The sequence below is a fragment of the Ixodes scapularis genome, unplaced genomic scaffold, assembly GCF_016920785.2.
Source record: "Ixodes scapularis isolate PalLabHiFi unplaced genomic scaffold, ASM1692078v2 PGA_scaffold4__175_contigs__length_147842914, whole genome shotgun sequence".
Classification (NCBI taxonomy): domain Eukaryota; kingdom Metazoa; phylum Arthropoda; class Arachnida; order Ixodida; family Ixodidae; genus Ixodes; species Ixodes scapularis.
In genome coordinates this window covers 80456930-80475113 of record NW_024609879.1, presented here as the reverse complement: position 1 = coordinate 80475113, position 18184 = coordinate 80456930, and the positions used below count along the sequence as shown (strand labels likewise).

Genomic DNA, 18184 nt, shown 5'->3' with positions numbered 1-18184 from the left:
CCGGAAAGAATATCCAGTCTTCTTGGAAGCAAGGCTGCAACTAGGGCTGCTCGGATCGTGGCTCGGACGTCGTCGGCACCCGCGAACCGCGTCCACGAGCCTCACGTCGTCTGCTTGGTTCCGGCACGTTTCCGGCGTCGGATCCCCCAGCCCTGGCCTCAGCCCTACATGACCTAGCTGGTGAAAGACAATCTACGACAACGCGGCGTCTTTGGAATGCGATTACTACGATTAGTGGCTCTTAAAAACTCGGTAGGCCCCCTTCAGTGGTGAGTTCTTCGATGTGAATGATGTTACCTTCACAGTGTCCCGACGTTCCGAACGGTCATTCTACAGATGACGCTGCCAGACGCGAGCCTTCTGTGTTGCTTCAACTCTCAGTGTGGTTTTCAAAATGGGCACTTGGTCCCGAATAAGCTGCTGCACCTTTACTCACTCTCGAGACTCATCCCACGACGGTTCTAGCGGTACGTAAAACGTGGATGCGCGATTCGGTTTATGGCGGTCACCTTGTCGATTGATACAGTGGAGAACACTGCTTACAAAAAGGATCGTTCTAAGAAGTGTAGAGCTGTGCTTGTCCTGGTACCTTTCCGATTACCCTTTTGGCTACACCGTAACCTGGAGTTGGAACCTCCCACAAGCATGGCAAGGTGCTGTTATGCTGCGAGTTCTGCCCCGCCTTCCGTGAAAGCTGAGTCCTACGGCTTGCCCAGCGAGCCACTGGTGCTCATTAACGCGAATTAAATGTGTGCACACTAGAAGTCTTGAAGTTGAGTCGCTCAGAGTGCAGTACATACCATGGAACTATTTCCAGTGGTCCAAGTGGTGAACAGTTCCATGAGAGAGTGTGCCCAGTCCAGTTGTTCTCAACATATTTATTAATCGTGATAATGCCTCTCTGCAATCGACTCCACTGCTGTTACGGACAACCGGATGTTCGTGCCGCTTATCAGGTGACCCCAGAAACCACGAGGGTTTGCAGAACAACGTTGAGAAGGTCTGCAATAAACATTCAGCTACATTTCATCTCACAGCATGTCAAAAATTTTGTCCAAAACGTGTGGAACGCTGAATTTTGTACTTTGCATGCATAGTGGAACAGGCCATAACACACTTAGGTGCCTTTCACAGCCTTGGTCCTGCAACACCTAGAGTACTGCAGCTTCATACAAGACTCCAATGAGGTTTATCTTGTAAGATCAGTTGAAAGTGTTCACCAAAGGGCAACTACGTATGTTAAAATTTCTTTACCTTGTATATTGTGCTTGTGTCCTGTGTCGTATCTATATGTGGTGTACACTGGATGCCATATTTGAGGTGACTGATCGTAATGCATGCACGGCAGGGGAAGGAGAAATTATCTTCTCAACAGGGCTCTCCTTTGTGTGTTTCAGACTCGCCCAGACGTTCCTATTCTCCCTCTAAAGACTAACCTCTCACTCAAAATTCGTACAAAAGCAGCTTTCCGCTCTCAGTCTTCCGTGGTGGTGCGAAATGGATGATGCGACGTCAGTGCGAGGCATGTAGGCATGTTGGAAGCTTGCCAATAGTACATGCTCAGCAGTAGCGAGCTCAGCTATGACCGCTAGTGAATAACACTTATTGCACATTATCAGCATCCCTTCTGTCATTCTTATTAGCCTCCTGCCATCCGTGAACATGCCGAAGCTCCTATGCACTTTGATTTAGGCCTTGTGAGTTTTCTGGCTTCCAGTAATTGTGTAATATAATAATTAGCTAAATATTGAATTTCAACATAAAGTGCATATTTTCATCCACCTTAGGCTACTTATTTTTTACTAACTCAATTTAGATATAGGTGGATTTAGGATTTTTGATTAAGCTTATTTCTCATTTACATTTACATATATATTTTCCGGCCCTCCAGACAGCAACAGATTCCCAATCCTTAGCCAAACGTTTGGTTGTAGTCGGATGAAAATATCGATGGGTCGTAGCTTGGGTGGGCGACCTTGTTCTGCTTCTCCTTCCTGGTGAAGTGTTTGCTGCACATTTTGGTTTGCTGTAGGTGTCCTTGTTCCATTGTCGCTAGAAACATTTAATTGTATTATTCGTCAGCAGCTTATAGCAAAACGTGAATGCAAGGTGAGAAACGCTACTTAGAATAGAATAGAATACTTTATTCCAGGTTTCTTTCAAAATACATTTTCGAGAATCGCTGCATTTATGCACAAGTCGCATTCAGCCCCAGGTCGCGTGGCGCTCTGCCTCGTACAGCTTCGAAGAGAAGCTGGGAAAGCCATAAACCCTTGTGCCGTGCTAATTTTTGTATCTAGTGTTTCCTCTAACCACGCAGCAACTGTTCTGGCTTTTTTAGTGCGGAATAGCCATTTCAGAAACTACACCGCTAATCCACTACTACCGCTGCGGCTGCAATGTACAACCAACACAGCGACTGCAGAAGCTTCCCGATTAAACCGACCTGTTTGCCGCTAGGAATTCCCTCTCTGGTGGGGCTTGTGCATATTACGTCTGCTCGGTTCCTTATGTATCCTCCATTCCTAATGTGATAATATTCAAAAATATTTTTAAACCTAAAAGTACAGGGAGATTCGCCGGTAAAAGTGATTTAAGCGGCGACATTGCTGCAATTTCTCTCGTTCGTAACTGACAGCTTTTGTCAAAACTGCTCTGCTGGTTCCCCAGTCTAAACCTTGCCCACGACATGGCATATTGGTGCGATACTGATGTTTTAGATGAATGAAAAACGTGCCCCAGTAAACTACCAAGATGCTGTTACTGTAGCCAATATACTATATGGGTCTTATGGTTCTCTATAGTTTTAATATATAGAGTCCTATGGGTAGATAGAGTTCATACCGGTTATAATGCCACGAGTGTCGCCGACCAAACGCGCTCATGGCCGAATGGTTATTGTCTTTGGCTCCTATGCAAAGGGCTCAAGGTTCAATGCCTGGGAGTGGACGCGCCTTTTCGTTATATCTGTAAATGTTGAGTTCTGGTAAATTCGAGAACCCTGTTGCTTATTCTAGGTTAGAATGTTCTACGCACCGAACCTTCTATGCCAATGTGGCGGCAGGTTCATGTGGTCGGCAGATACTCTGACGGTGGCTGACGCTGTTTGGGGTTTTTCTGAAGGCGGAACAGGTGTCCGCAATGTCAATCTGTTCTCTCCAAGGTCGATGACGGCGCCCTATTCACACAAAGTCCATGCCGAGAATGACGTCTCTGGCACAGTCTTGTAAAACGACGAATTTACAAGACACGTCTCGCCGTGAATTTTGACGCGAGCAGTGCATCTTCTGACAGGCGTGATGTGTCCTTGAGCGGTTCGTATCTGTGACCTATCCCACAGAATCGTCACTTTTTGAAGGCGGTGAGAGAGTCTCCCACTCAAAACTGTGTAGTCTGCTCCGGTGTCCACAAGTGCTGATGCGTCGTTGCCCTAAGTAACGTTTAGGTTGTTGCGCACTGTTGCAGGAGCGTCATTGCGATACGTGGCTTCGGGAGAGTGGATGTGCTCCAGCGTTCTTGGAGGCTCTTGACTTCGGTCGTCTTCGGAAACACCACTTCCAGGCGTTGCCGCAGCTAGTTTTCCTGGCTCCGGAAGTAGATTTTGAGTGGGGGGGGGGGGGGGGGGGCTGAAGTCAAGCATTTTGTTTTTGCATATTTTATTATAGGAGACAAGGGCTGCAGCCGAATTTCTGTCATTTTATTTTTACTTACTGTTTATTAAAATATCAAATATTATTTGCATGAAGTTCCTTACTTAGCATGTGCAATCACTTTTCCTTCCTGCTTTATAACAACAGTAGGGAGTTTTAGTGGCATGTACACAATACAGTTGTGGGTCAGAAATGCACACGCGTAGCATGCAATACTACTGCTTTTTTGCGCATGCACTTTCTGACCTTTAAAGCTTTTACGCACGATCCACCAAAACTCACTAATATGGCAAAAACACTTACGCATAGTGCTTCAGACAATTTCAAAATTCCTACGGGGATACAGAGCATTGCAAAACTGAGTTTCCGGAGAATCACGTTTATTATTCTTGAAATGCTCATTCAAAAAGACATCCACGCTATGAAATGAACAAGTAAACCAAAATAATTACATATATACAATGACATCTTAGTGCATATTTTGAAAATGTGCACAAAAGCGTGATGAAGGAAACAGATCCACATGTAGGCCCCAAAGCCACGTGCGTTGATCGTCTCGAGGAAGACTAAAGGTCGCCAATCGCTCGACGGTCCTGGAAACAAATTCCTTGATGATGTCGTCCAGGTTGAGCTCGACACTCTTCCTTTTTGAATGTGCAAAATGAGGAGGCACGTTAGCCTCCCCTGAATCATGCGGCTGCATAGATGCATTTTAATGCGGCGTAAGGCACTAAACGAGCGCTCCCCCGAAGCGACAGATGCAGGCTCAGAATGAAGAAGTTTTATATATTTTACGACTTGGTCCAGGAGGTAACTAATTTCGTCGGATTTTGCCTGTAGTGTCCTCAATATGGAGTCAATTGTGAGGGAATCAAGGTAGCATAAAAGAGTCGGCAAAAGTAAAAACTGCGCAGAGTCGGGCCAGGTCAAAATCACATGCATGCAGCTCCTAGGGCCTCTTTCAGGTCATCTGTTGTGAACTGTCTTCCCCCATCAGCGTTAATCAAAATGCTCTCTAGTTTTACTAGCCTGCTTCATACCACGCTATTCAATCCGCCGTTGGTTTTCACTCGGAATGCAGTCTATAGCCTATAAGTACTCCTTCCGTAACGCTGCTTTGCAATCGAGTACAACTGGTAAAGAAGGTTTGTTGCTCATTTTAAGCCCTTTTGGCGGTTTTGTCGGCTTTGCGCTGCGCAGGTCCTTCAAACCTAGCCGCATTGCAGTTGAGCTCGCGCAGTCCAACAACTCTTCAAACGCGACATCAGACCGCAGATGGGACATTGCCTCGCAGAGTCTCTGTAGCCTCTTTGATAAATGTGGCGCGAAACGTTGAACGTTGCAGTACCCTCGCAGGCTCTTCGCATGGACCGAACACAGCTATAGAAATGTTTATTCCTAGCAGTGTTTGAAACATTTTCAGAAGCCTCCCATAACCGTTCAAAATGGCCCTGCTGTTGTCTGCAATCGAATATTCTGTTTGTAGCAGCTCGTTCAGTGTCTCCTGAACTAGGTTTTCAGCGAACCTTTTCATTGACTTCATTCTGACAGTCCACATTGTTGGGCAAAGCGGAAGAAGGTTATTTGCCGTTGATCCGGCCTCTCCTGCCGCGTCGCTGACTGGAGGAATTACAACAGATGAATAAACAGCTTTGCGTTTCTTCGAAGTCGGAGGGGGGGGGGGGGGGGGGCTCAGCCCCGTACTGAGAAATCTTGGGGGGAATCTAGACCCCACCTGCCCCCCCCCCCCCCCAGTTCTGGAGTCCCTGGGATACAGGCTCTGTCGGCGGGGTCGTGGCACTGGACACGCTGAACGTCTTGATGATGGTGAGCGGGATTCACAACAGAGAGGCGGTGGATTCACAACAGAGAGAGGTAAGGATGCCTAACACCGGAGGTACTCTTCGATGTTGTGAGGGTGTTCGCCGTACCTCGGGCGTGGTCGTCCAGGTCGAACCCACGCAGCCCAAGTCGGCAGTAGGAGCTTACACGATAGATGTGGTTGGCTTCCTTGCAGATGTAGCAGAGCGGGCGTCGGTCGGCTGTTCGCCACAGGTCAGTCTTTCTTGACAAAGCTTGTTCTCGGCGGACGTGCGCCCGATCTTCCTGGTGTCGGGGATACTGCGTGGCGAGGGAGCTTCATGTCGGGGGGCTGCCATGTATGAACGCGGAGGTCGTGGTGTTCGGCGGACCGCTGCGGCGTAACTAATTGATCAGTGATCTCCTCCGGTGCTGATACGGTGACAGGAGCCTCAGGCTGGAAGGCTTGATGAACCTCCTTTCGCACGACTTCGGTGAGTGAGAGAGAGGACGGGCGATCAGCAGCGGTCTTCCCGGACGATGTCGCAGACAATTTCCCGAAGTCCGTCGGCACCGGCAGTGGTTAGGTCCAGTCGGAAAGATGTTACGATTGGAGGAGCAGTCACGCCAGCAAGTCGATGGTAATGGCTTGCACAAGACGACAGTGCGCGCTCAATGTTGCTGGCTGCAGTCACAAGACCATCGACGGCTGTCGGGATTGCGAACGAGAACTTCGAAAATTTCACCCTTCACGCCATTCATAAGGACGCAAAGTTTCTTTCCCTCGGCTGCCTCTGGATCGGCTCGGGTACTGAGGCCCATGACATCTTTAAGAAAGCTGGTCATGGTATCGTTGGGGCCCTGCACCCTTCTTTGGAGAAGGTCCTCCGCTCACTGTCGATGGCGGTGGTTGACGAACGTTTGCTTCAATTCGGTGGGCAGGACTTCCATGTAGTGAAAGAGGCCTCGTGGTTATCAAACCAGAGCCTCGCAGTGCCTTCAAGCGAGAGGTAGAGGTTGTGGAGGCACTGCTCAGTCGTCCGTTCGTTGCGGCGGGCTACGCTTTCATAGTGTTGCAGCCAATCCTTGATGTCCTCGTGGACCGCACCGAAGAAAGGCGTTGGAGTCCGGGGTGCGATGGGCACGTATAAGACGGCGGGGCAACCGGGGTCTGCAACGACTGGTTGTCCATCGTCCGCCTCGTTGGTTGCGTGTTCTTGAGTGGCAAAAGTCAGAATTCCGGGGTTAGGCCTTGGGTGCAGCGGCTTCCTTGGGTCTTGATAGTTTGTGCGGATGGTACTCTTGAGTGGGGGACTGGGCTTTGGCTGTGAAGCCTCGGAGGGGTACGCTTCATGGGCTGCGTTAGCCCGGACCTCCACCAGAATTTCACGAATGACGATTGATGAGGCGACGAAAACTGAAGCAAACTAAATGATTAATGGGGCGAACTTGTGCCCAAAACAAAATAGAAAAAGACTAGCGTCGCAGGCGGCGATGACGGAAGAACCGCAGGATCAAACCGGGTGGGGCTATTTTGCGGCAGCTGGCACAACAGCCCGGGGAAAAAATGCCGGCAATTTCGGACGGCGCGTGTATCACTGGAGATCGTGTTAACCCCCCGCCTACGTTCGCGCCGCTTCGCGGCGACAGTCTGCGGCTGCTCATTAGAAAAATATTAACCCAATTGGCCCACCCATACACGCCGCTTCGCGGCAACAGTCTGCGGCTGCTCATTAGAAAAATATTAACCCAATTGGCCCACCCATACACACTGCTTCGCGGCGGCCCGCTGGCGGCCCAAGCCCCACTGTCCTCCACTTACCCCAAGAAAGGGAGTCCCATACCGTTTAGTTCAGCAAAGTTTCGTAGAGAATATTCGTTTTTTTTTTTCGTTTTTTTTAAGTGTTAATTGTAGAAAAAAAATGTTAAAAATGTCGCCAAATGCCTTAGCAAAAAAAAAAAAAAAATTAAGCGCTGCAGGGGTTTCCAAACTCCGGCCCGCTGGCCAAATCCGGCCCGCAGAGGCCTTCTGACCGGCCCGCGGCTGGCCATGGTGCTTATATTGAGCTCCGGCCCACGGCCCGCTACCAGTACAGGCCTGCTGCTACCAGTGCGGGCAGAAGCGCGCGTAAAGACGCGACGGCGCGACGAGCACCGAACATACCGGAAAGAGAGAACACCTCATCGCATTTCTCGCCCGACGCCGAAGCGAAAAGGGCATTTTGAATGCTCGGTTCACACGAAAACTGACAGTGCGGTGGAAGCTGCGTGTTCGCCGGACCAGTCAACTGCATGTCTCTTATCGCCACATCTCGCTCTCCACTCGTGAATAATATGCAGAGAGGGTGTGATCACGTGGTAAAAGACCGGGAGTTGACTGGTTCAGTGGGTATGCAGCTTTCAGTGCACTGTCAGCTTAGGGGTAAACGGAGGATAGAAGAATCTCGAACGCGGCTTCAGTCGCGCAAGCGGTGCGTTGGGGGGGGGGGGGGGGGGCGCTGTATGATTCTTCAGCAGGCACCCTGTGGGAAATATGTGGACATGTTGTGTGTTTTAAAACCTGTGGTTTCAGGCGTGAATTACATAAGGTCGCATGGGCTTAATCATCGCCAGTTTCGTGAATTCCTAACAGATGGTGAATCGGAGTTTGTAGACGTTTGCGTGCGATGGCTGAGTTGCGGTAAAGTGCTGTCGCGTTTTTTCAACCTTAGAGAAGAAATAAGAAAATTTCTCGCAGACAAGAAGCGGCCCGAACCGCTGCTTTCGAACAGTAAGTGGCTTTGGAAATTGGCGTTCTGTGTAGACCTGACGGGGCACGTGAATAAGCTGAATGTGAGATTGCAAGGCGAGACACGTCTTATTCATGACGTATACATGGATATTAAAGGAGTCAGGGTGAAATTACAGCTCTTCGAAATACAAGTGTGAAACCAGACCTGGGATCACTTCCCCTGTTGTGCAAAGCTCCGTACTGAGACTGATGTGAAATTCCCCTCATTCTTCGCAATGGAAATCCTCAGATACCTTCAGAGGCAATTTTTCGAACGGTTTTCTGACCTCGATAGGAGAGTTAGTTTGTAGTTTGACTTACAGTTTGTAGTTTCCTTCAGAATGTAGTTTGACTTACAGTCAGACTACATTCTGAAGGACGCTACAAAATAGAAAATTTGATACAGTTTTACAAATCCTTGGGTTCTGAGCAATTTCCAAACCTGAAATAAACTGCTTTTTTGCACTACACACTAAACTCTTTTTACACCCCTTAGGAGTGTAAAGCACTTTTCCCAGGAGGAGCACCCTTTGAGGGTACAAGCGAGCACCCCTGTGCCAAAGCACCCTATAGGGGTGTGAAGTGTATAGGGTGCACGATGCAATGCACCCCAATACAAGGGTGCTGATGCTGATTTTAATGGGTGCTCGAGGATGATTCATTCTAATCGAAATAGACTTTTGTAAAAACAAACTTATCTTATTAACACAGATGGTCTCGTTACAGATGAGCACTTAGCCAAGCCGACACTTTGTACGGGCAGGCTGGCACTAAAAGTGAACTATTATCAAAAATTAGTTGAGTAACTTTTTCAATTACTGTTTGACAGCTGTTGCGAAATTGAATACAATCACCTCCTTAAATTAGTCAGTTTTTTTTAAATCCTGAAATGAGCACACAACCCCCCTCCCCCCCCCCCCAAAAAAAAAAGAAAAAGAAAATATCATTTCACCAAAGGCAGCGGTATTGTAGCGGTCAAGAAATTAATTTATCCCACAACCCGTTTTGTGTGCAAGAATCTTTCTCAATCGTTTTTCTGAGGTTAGTGCTCATTTCACGAAAAATAAGCTGGTCTAAGAAGGTGACTGCCCCCCTTTTCCCAATACGTGCTGGTGCCGTCAAACCAGTAACTAAAAGGCTAATTCATGGGTTTTATGCAATAAGTCCACTTTTAGCTGTCATGTTGCGTGTATAATGTGTCTGCCAGGACAACTGTAACTCAACTGTAAAAAGATAATTTGCATAAAACAGAAGATTTATTTTACAAAAATCTGTTCCCATAAGAATGAATCACCCTGTATCTCAGCACTTGTCAAACTGGGTTCAGCATACCAGGTATGGCAACCAGAAAACCACGAAGTATGCAGACCAGATAACTGAAGAAATAAGGAGATGCAAATGTACAGTGCCAGCATAGGACCTTGTTACAGAAACTGGATTCATTATTTGATATGTGTACAATGCATCGGCACACATGCTACTTGAAGCAGCTGTGCATAGATGCACTGTGCGATAATGAAGGCAAGATGTGCATGGCAGAAAAAGTAATATTTCAATGTGAAGCTTAACTTATATGCAAACGGAAGTTACAGAAAAATCTTGCGTGAATTAAGTTTTACTTTCAACAAAATTTGGAAGGAAAATAAAAAAATATCACAGAATTTGTTCCATGGCTAAAGCTTCTGAATTTATTAATTGCTCGATGGTCTTAACACTCGTATATTAGAATAGATCAGTGGGAGATATTCTCAAACATCATTTTAAAGAAGGAGTCTCCCACCAATCTCAATGTGTCATTAAAAGTGTCCAATTGTCAAACTGCCAACACTGAAGTCTGATATACATCACATGCATAATCAGCACTTGCTCATGCAAACTATGCAATGTGAGAAAGTGTGTGGTACAAACATGAACAACAAGGAGCTTAGCTTGTTCAATCCCGATACTTGGTCCTTGCATCCTGCTCTGGCTCGTCGGTCATTTGCCTTGCACATGAGGTGGTTACGAGTTGTCATACGTGGTATGCCGTAGTACCTTTACACATTCGCCAAGGGCATGGCGATTGGCATCAGCTGCATACAAACAGCATGTGATTAAGCTGCAAGTAAATAAAGTTGTTATAAAATAAGAAACAAAAACTGAAAGGAAACCTAAATTAATAATAAATATTTAGTGAGCTATTATGTGACCACAAAAAAAATTCTAAGGTATGTCCTCCACACACATATCGCAATACAATACTTGAGGCATTCTATCAAATATCACAGCATATATAGGCCTAGATGCTAGTAAAAATCGAGAAAAAATTGGGGGGTTTGAGTCAATAAAAGCCAAACTAAATGAAAAATCATTTATTGAACACAACAATTAAGCACAACAATATAACCAGCATTGTCCTCCATACAAATAACCAAATATATTGTCTTTAAATATCACAGCGTAGGCTTAAGATGCTAGCAAAAATAAGAAAAAAACAAAAATCAATACAGATTACCTCAGCACATCCCAATGGTTCTTCATAAAAATGACTAGAACAGAAGAACAGTTTAGATACCTTCCGTTTCGAGTGTATACTTTCTGTTCCATTGCACATGCGACTTTCATTTAGGACCCTAAAGTTGCATAAAATGCAAGCTACACTTCTTTTGGTTTAGGGCTTAAAACATTAAAACAAGCTACCATATTTTCCATACTATAGTCCACAATCCGGTGTATAACAGGCAAGGGTAAATTTCGGCTAAAAAGAAAAAGTATTTTCTCAGATAGTCCGCACTCGGTGTATAATCCTCAGGGAAAACTTAAGGTTGGAGAACTCCACAAAAGGGATATCTGCGGATGAATGTCAGGGGGCTTTCTGTGATCCGCTCGTCAGCCAATCGCAGAGCTCCTCAAGATTAAGCTTGATCCAAGTTGGTTGCTTGCGGGCTCCCAAGCAAACAACATGTCAGATGCGAGGAATCGAAAGCCTGGGAAACAGACTGACGGTAAGAGGTTGTCTTGATTAATTTATCCCAGCATAAAATATCCAAAACACGGCGATCTGGCTTAACCAGTTTTGTAATAATGAACAATCTTGAAACAAAAATTGTAGAGTTCACACCAGTATGGTGTAAAATATCGAGTTTTAGACCCGTATAGTTTGTGCACTTCAGTCTGGAAAGTATGGTGCATTTCTTTTAGTTTAGAGTTGGAAAATTAAAAGCTAAATGGGTGCTGTACTGAAATTTGACTTCACAAAACAAGGCACCAGAAGCACACAGTGGGATGCTACAGACCCCAAAACATCACTCATGCAGCAGTATCTCAACTGGATGGCAATAATTTCGAAAAAGAAGGGAAGAGGAGAATATAGATGTCGCAAGCTTTGTTCAATCATGCTCATATTTTCCAAAAAGTACTGCCATCCGTACAAGATACCGTCATATGAGTTACGTTCTAAGGTTTGCAGTATCCCACCTAGTGCTCCTGCCTGGTTTCGCGCCATCCAAATCTCGGTTCAGCATCCCTTTGATACTAGAACGGTTGTTTGTTGGCCTCATAATTTCTCTCTTGCGACCTTGTTCAGGAATTTCGTTACAACTGGCCTCGGAGTAGTGCTGCTGAGGCCGGCCAACAACCGTTCTAGTACAGCAACTGTGTTTGCTGTCTTTTTCGAGTACTTTATATTAAAAAACCAGTAAGCCACCATAATGGCAGCGGTGCCGTCCTCTGCATTCTTCACGGACAAAACCGCTGCCTATCGACAGCGAAATACAAAAGTCAGCCCCCTCGGCGTCATTGCCAGAGTACACGACGCACGGCATTGCCGGGATGTCTTGCTCCTGTGTCAGCAAACAAAATCAATGCAATGTAATGCAAGAACCATGTGTGAGTCTTCTCTAAATCATCACAGTTAACATATCACTATCTACAAGCGAGCTGGTCCAGTGTTATTTGCTATAGTTACTTGATCTATGTTAAATATGTAATACCCTCACCCCCTGCAGGCCTGATTACACTTGTACAGAATGCAACCTAGACAAGTGGCAGTAAATCATACGCTCCCAGCACTGAAAAATATGCAAGATCATCAGCGCAACAGGGACACCTGCATTATCTCTGCAATTAGTAAAATTTTGGCAATGCTAGCCAGAAGTCTGATTCCACATAGACACGTAAACGGTGCTTTGGCTTGCTTATTGCAAAAAAGCCAGAATCAGTCAACAGGAGCCCACATTCTCCTTGTGTGATCTCCTGATCTGCAATTACTTCACCTCCCATGTACATCTGGGCCAAAATATTTTGCTTTAGATGGTTAGAAATCTTGCGGAAACTACTTTTGGCCATGATACTCCCAACCGTCAGTCTGTCAGGAAAGACAGCCACTGGATCTTTTGTACCTTTCTAGAAAAGTGTGCCGTGCAGTGAATAGAAAGCTTGCTTGTCGAAGTTGTAGTCAAACATGTAAAGCAATGCCATCTGCATCGTATTCGCTCCCTTGAGACCATGCGACTCCAAACATCACCTCCAACTGCATAACTTTGCTAAACTTTGATCTTGATGAAGCCTAAACTATGTACAAGCATGGAACATGGCTCTATCTGTCGTACAGGAAAGGTGCTAGTGTGTAATGTACCGCATGCTTGGCTGCCATTAAAAAAAATAAAATGAAAAACTTTAATAAGACGGATACATTCACAATCGCATAAGTGCACCGATATTGCCTAAACATTTGGTTAGAAAGATTGTGCGCAAGGGAATTTATAAAAGTGCTAGGAGGTTACATCTGCAACCTATGCTAGGAAGGATAGTTGAGAGCTTACCTCCTCTCCAACAAACAGATGTGACAGTGCCATGGTTTCCTTGACATTGTAAACCACGATCATCGTCGCCGCTACTGCCAAAATGTCTGAAAAATAGTAGCACCGTTCCAGTATAAGGTTAGTAGAAATTCTCTGCAGTTTTCATGCCCTTGGTGCCGTGGAGGGCTCGCCCTCCACGGCGCTGGCCCACATGATTTTGCAAGGTCCATCGAAGTTGCAGCTTCGGGTACTAAAAGGGGTGTGGAGCTGGATGTAGTGCTGTACAAGCATACTCCTTGTAAGCGCCTAAAGTGCACTGGCGAGGCCTCTTGGCTCCAGCCGGTATCAGGGGCAGCAGAAGACGACCAAGACTACGCTAATGTTCCGAGCCCGTATACTTACAGCGCCCGGCGCGTCGAAGGCACAGATTGGCGAGCATTTGTTTCAGTTAGTCCCATAACCACCTGTTGCACGAAATTAAGGAGCTTGGTTCTAAGCAATGTTTCCTGCAGTCACACAGGTATAATTGCAGCTTGCAATTATACCTGTGTGGTATCAGCAGTCAAAGCTCAAGATTGCTTTGACTGCTGAGAGCTACTGCCACCAGCCGTGCACTGGTGCGCCCCATGTTCCACCGCTTCATGGCGGGTGTGTTGATGATGTGATTTTTTTGTTGCTTAATGATTCCGTACTTTATAAATATAACTTCAAATGTTCCTTGTTTATCTGCGATATTAAATAAAAACTGCCTTAATAAATAACTGGAGCAGCTCCCTGATTAGAATTTTCATTTTGCTTTAAAAAAGACTTGGTGGGTTTGACCCATCGCAGTTCTTTCATGTGGCATCGCCAATGCGTCGCAAGTCACGTGCATTTGGCATCATGTGAGGCCACTGCAGCACAAGCTGTTTTTTTTTTTTTAAATTAAAACATAATACACTAGTAGCATAATTCTCTCCTTATTGCCTAGGTTGCCCAAACCACCAATACAACGATTTTAAGGATTCCTTTTATCTGAAGAAGCTGAAATGAAAAGTCATGAAATGCAAAAAAAAAAAAAAAAATTCTCCTTCATCGTCTTTTGCCCAGTACAATCTGACGTCTCTAGCTAATTGCTTCAGTGAGCTTAACGACGTCACAATGCACAAAATAAAGGCAAATGCATGGCAACTCCATGGGTAGTGGATTATTCTGTCCGTCCTCCTTTTCTGTAATATTGTTCTGCCGTGTGTGCATTCAATTTCGTCATCCTCTGCCTGCATTCCTCCAGGGCAGTTTCTTGGCCACGAATACATATTATACCTTTTTGGATCATATTAATTGGAAGGATATGAACCTCAGCTTTCCCACTGGCACACAGGCATTGCCAGAGCCTGTTCTACTCAAAAGATAACGAAAGTCCCTCCCTCTCTCCGCTCCCCCTCCTAAAGTCTTCCATTTTGCTGGGGCCTCTTCTCCCCCATCCCCCTCATACATCATTTTGTCATGGGCGCCGCCGAATAAAAATTTTGGCTATGTGCCTGGCTTGCACCCATTCTTTTGTTAGTTCATTACTGTAGGATTCAACTGTAAGCACAGTGTTAACGCAGAGTAAAAAATAGCAGCATACTCTTGTTGGCTAGTGCTGATGATTGAACCAGTTGCTAGACAATTATTAAAAAGGAATTGTGAATATGGGAACAGCGCATACAGACACGACACAGCACTGTGTTCATCTCCTCCTCCTTGTCTGTGCGATTCCCATTCTTGTTTTTAATAATAATTCATTTTTAAGGATTTTCTGTTTGGTATCATCTGTATGGGGGTTCACTGTAACGACCCACCTGCCATTGCATTCCCTTTAGGGGCAGCTCCCCCTTCCTTATGATGCCATCGTTGAGGAAGTGCAGGGTGGGCGTCACTCTCAATCTTGTGGTGCAGTTCCCCAGGTTCCAATAGGTTGCAAGCTGCCGGCCAAACTGAGTCAGGCCTGCCAGCCCTGCGGGAAATGGCAATTTTCACTCTTTTAGGCGTTGACACCCACGTTTTCCGTGTACCTGAAAAAAGCTCGAATAGAGAGGAAACGCAATAATTGGTCTTTTTATAATGCATCTTTTTCTTTTGCTGGGAACATACATAAAAGTCACAAGCTATTGTACATCCAGTGGTGCGGCTTAATTTATGATGAGCATTTTTTTTATATAACTTCGAGCATTTAGAGAAAATATACAATAAAACGCGTCGGACATAACTTGTTTTTTGTGAACTATCCTATACATTTACACGTTACCTGATATCATGAAAGCAACAGAGCAGGGAAGGCTGTACTGAATAAATTACACATTTATAACCAATTAAAAGTTGGCATTTATATAATTTATTACTATTCGCTATTATTTTTGACAGAAAGAATAACTGGGCGAGTCGGTACGTTGGTAGTCTTTCAACACCATTCAATATTCAGGATCTTTTCGCATTTTTTCATACTTTACTTTTTCTAGCTGCCCTGTTTTTTTGTCGCGGTTTTCGCTGCCAATAAAGAATGTGATATTCAAACTTACTTTATTTACATCACACAATCGGAAACTTCGAAAGCGTGCCGCTTCGGATGCGCGAAGAGACCGCGCGTCTCTGCGGCACAGGCGTAAGCATAGGCAAGAAATCAGGCTGCTCGCCCTCGGAACGTTTTTTCTCGCTCCCGCTTTACGAAACGAATCGTTGAGACCACATGGCAGAACTAGCATGACCTGTGATTGCTTGAACTGCCATCAGACTGCACTTGAACGCTCCGCAAAAGCGTCGTCGGACGAACGTCGTAGAGCGGCGCCCAGAACAGTCCCCAGTCTCTCGGCTCCGCCGCACACGAATCTCTCTCACCCTGCGGAGCGAGCCATAGGTTTTGAACAACGTACACTCTTTTCAAATAACGAAATAACACCGGCCAGAAGCATTCTTAGAATCAAGCATAGCTTAGCAAGCACGTGGTACACGACAAAATTTGAAACAGAGACGTACTTTGCAGAAACAAAATAGTTCACCGGCGCTTGCAGCAGTGCTGATGGACTGTCCGCAACTTGCTTTGGTAAGACGCAGCGTCTCCCAGCTCTCCGTCATATCGCTTGCTATTCTTGAACATGGTATTCCTGAGGAAGATATCTAGAATATCTGCTAAAACGGCTAAAACGTAAAAAGGAAGCGATTCTCGTAGCCATGGCGTAACCACAACGGCCAGTGCCAACGGCCAAGGACGTTTAAACAGACAGGACCCGGCATGACGTCAGCCTGAGTGAAGCCGGAAGAGGCGTTTAATCCCAGACTGCCTTGCGCACCCGTTCCGAGGCCGTGGGCACAGTTTATTTCACTGTGGCCGTGGGGTAGCGCACCGGCGGTTCGTCTGCTTTCTAATCCGCTCTGGCGTGTGCTTCACGAGGCTAGCTTTCGACGCGGTCGGCGTCCGCCGTGGGCGTCCACGATGCAAATGCTTTGCAGCGTGAGTGTTTATACTTAGTTCCACATTATGTGCGAGCGAAGTCAGAACTGGAAGCGCGAGCCCGTTGTTCTGTGCGCTCCTGGCTTGCATACGCGCTCGTGCGATCTGCTGCTGCTGTTTATTAAAAAATGCGTTGCGCACAGCCAAGTCCTTCACGGTGCGTCGTCTAGAGCGTCTCAATTCTAGTCACTTACTTTCTGCTGGGCAACCAGGTGTTCGTTTATAATAATCTCATCCAATTCTGACCATACCGGTTTAAAAGTCTCCCGTTAAGCGCTGTTTCAAATAACAGTGGGTGCCGCCATTACTTTCAGTGCACAAAATCGCATTGCCACGGAAATGTCATGGCAACGCGGTTGTTTGCACCGAAATTAATGGCGGCGTCCACTCAGTAGGCTTCCCATTGGTCAAGAAATGCTCGTTGCGGCTCGTGGCCACGCCTACTTCCGTTACACTTCGCTCCATGCATTGGGGATAGGGACGCCAGGGGAGTGCAGCTGTACCTTCCACCGTGGTAAAGCGAAACTAGAGACACAGCTCTTTGCGGCAAAATGGCGAAAGGAGGTCTGGGGCTAGACAAATTCGCACACCACTCTCATGAGATGGCGCCACCTTAGTAACACCCTCGCGTACCCTCCTCCTTCTCTCTCTCTGGCTTCTCTCCAAATTTTTTTATTTTTTTATTTGCACGTGCGGCCGACGTTGGATATTTTCGGTTTTCGGTACTGCGCGGAACAGCGCGGCGGCACCGAAAACGCCTCGGCGCAGACTACGCTGCGCCGGGGCGATCGAGTGTAGTCTGCACATGCACTCTTTGAACACAAACATTTAGAACGATCTCACCGAGGCAAAGAAAGATATCCAGGTGATGGGATTGTATGCATTTTTATTTGATACTCTTGGGTTAGACTACACTCTCAAAATAAACTCTTTACATAATGTTATGTGCATAAATGTATGCAACATCCCAAGTGAGCGAACATTAAACGTAGGAAGTGGTCAGAAACAGAAAGACGTGAAAATATGAAAACTGTAAGTAACACAGAATGTATGAGTATTATCCCACAAGTTTTCCACTCAGATCTGCTCATTTCTTTAATTATTGGAAACGTTCCACAATAAAAGCACCAAAGTGATGAACACACAAAAAGAAATTAGTTCTAGAATGGCATAATATACATATATATACATATCAATATGTCCAAACTTCAGGTAACTATGCGAGCATGCGCACGCATTATGAACAACAGCATAAGTCGATAAATGGAACTTTCAACGTGCATTAACTCTACACGTGTTCTGAATAGCAGGAATGCGGTAACAATTCAAAATACTGACTGCGCAACTAGCGAAGTTCATGGAAGTAGCTCATACCTAGAGGGTTATTCAAAAGTCTATATGATCACTATTCTAGGAACGTATAAGTGTGTAGACTGCGCATAAGTAACATATTTACAAGGGTTTACAAGCTATATACAAAGATTTCACGAATTGAAACACGACATCGAGTCTCCAGACCGCATATCAGATTACGAAGTGCATTGACTTCATTTAGGCTTGTGCACACCTCCTCGATATTGAACCTCTCAAATGCGGTGCCTCATACTTTTTTATTTGTTAATGCCTGTCAGTTGGCTCCGCCTCAACAATGAAATTTCACGAGGGCTATTATAGATTGATCAATTCAGCAATGACAAAAAAAGTTTCTTAGGTT

At 45.8% G+C, this 18184-nt stretch overlaps 1 pseudogene; it reads right to left on the bottom strand.

Moving 5' to 3' along the window:
- Window positions 1-4137: 4137 nt before the first annotated feature.
- Window positions 4138-4871, bottom strand: LOC120848074 (annotated as a pseudogene).
- Window positions 4872-18184: the final 13313 nt, after the last annotated feature.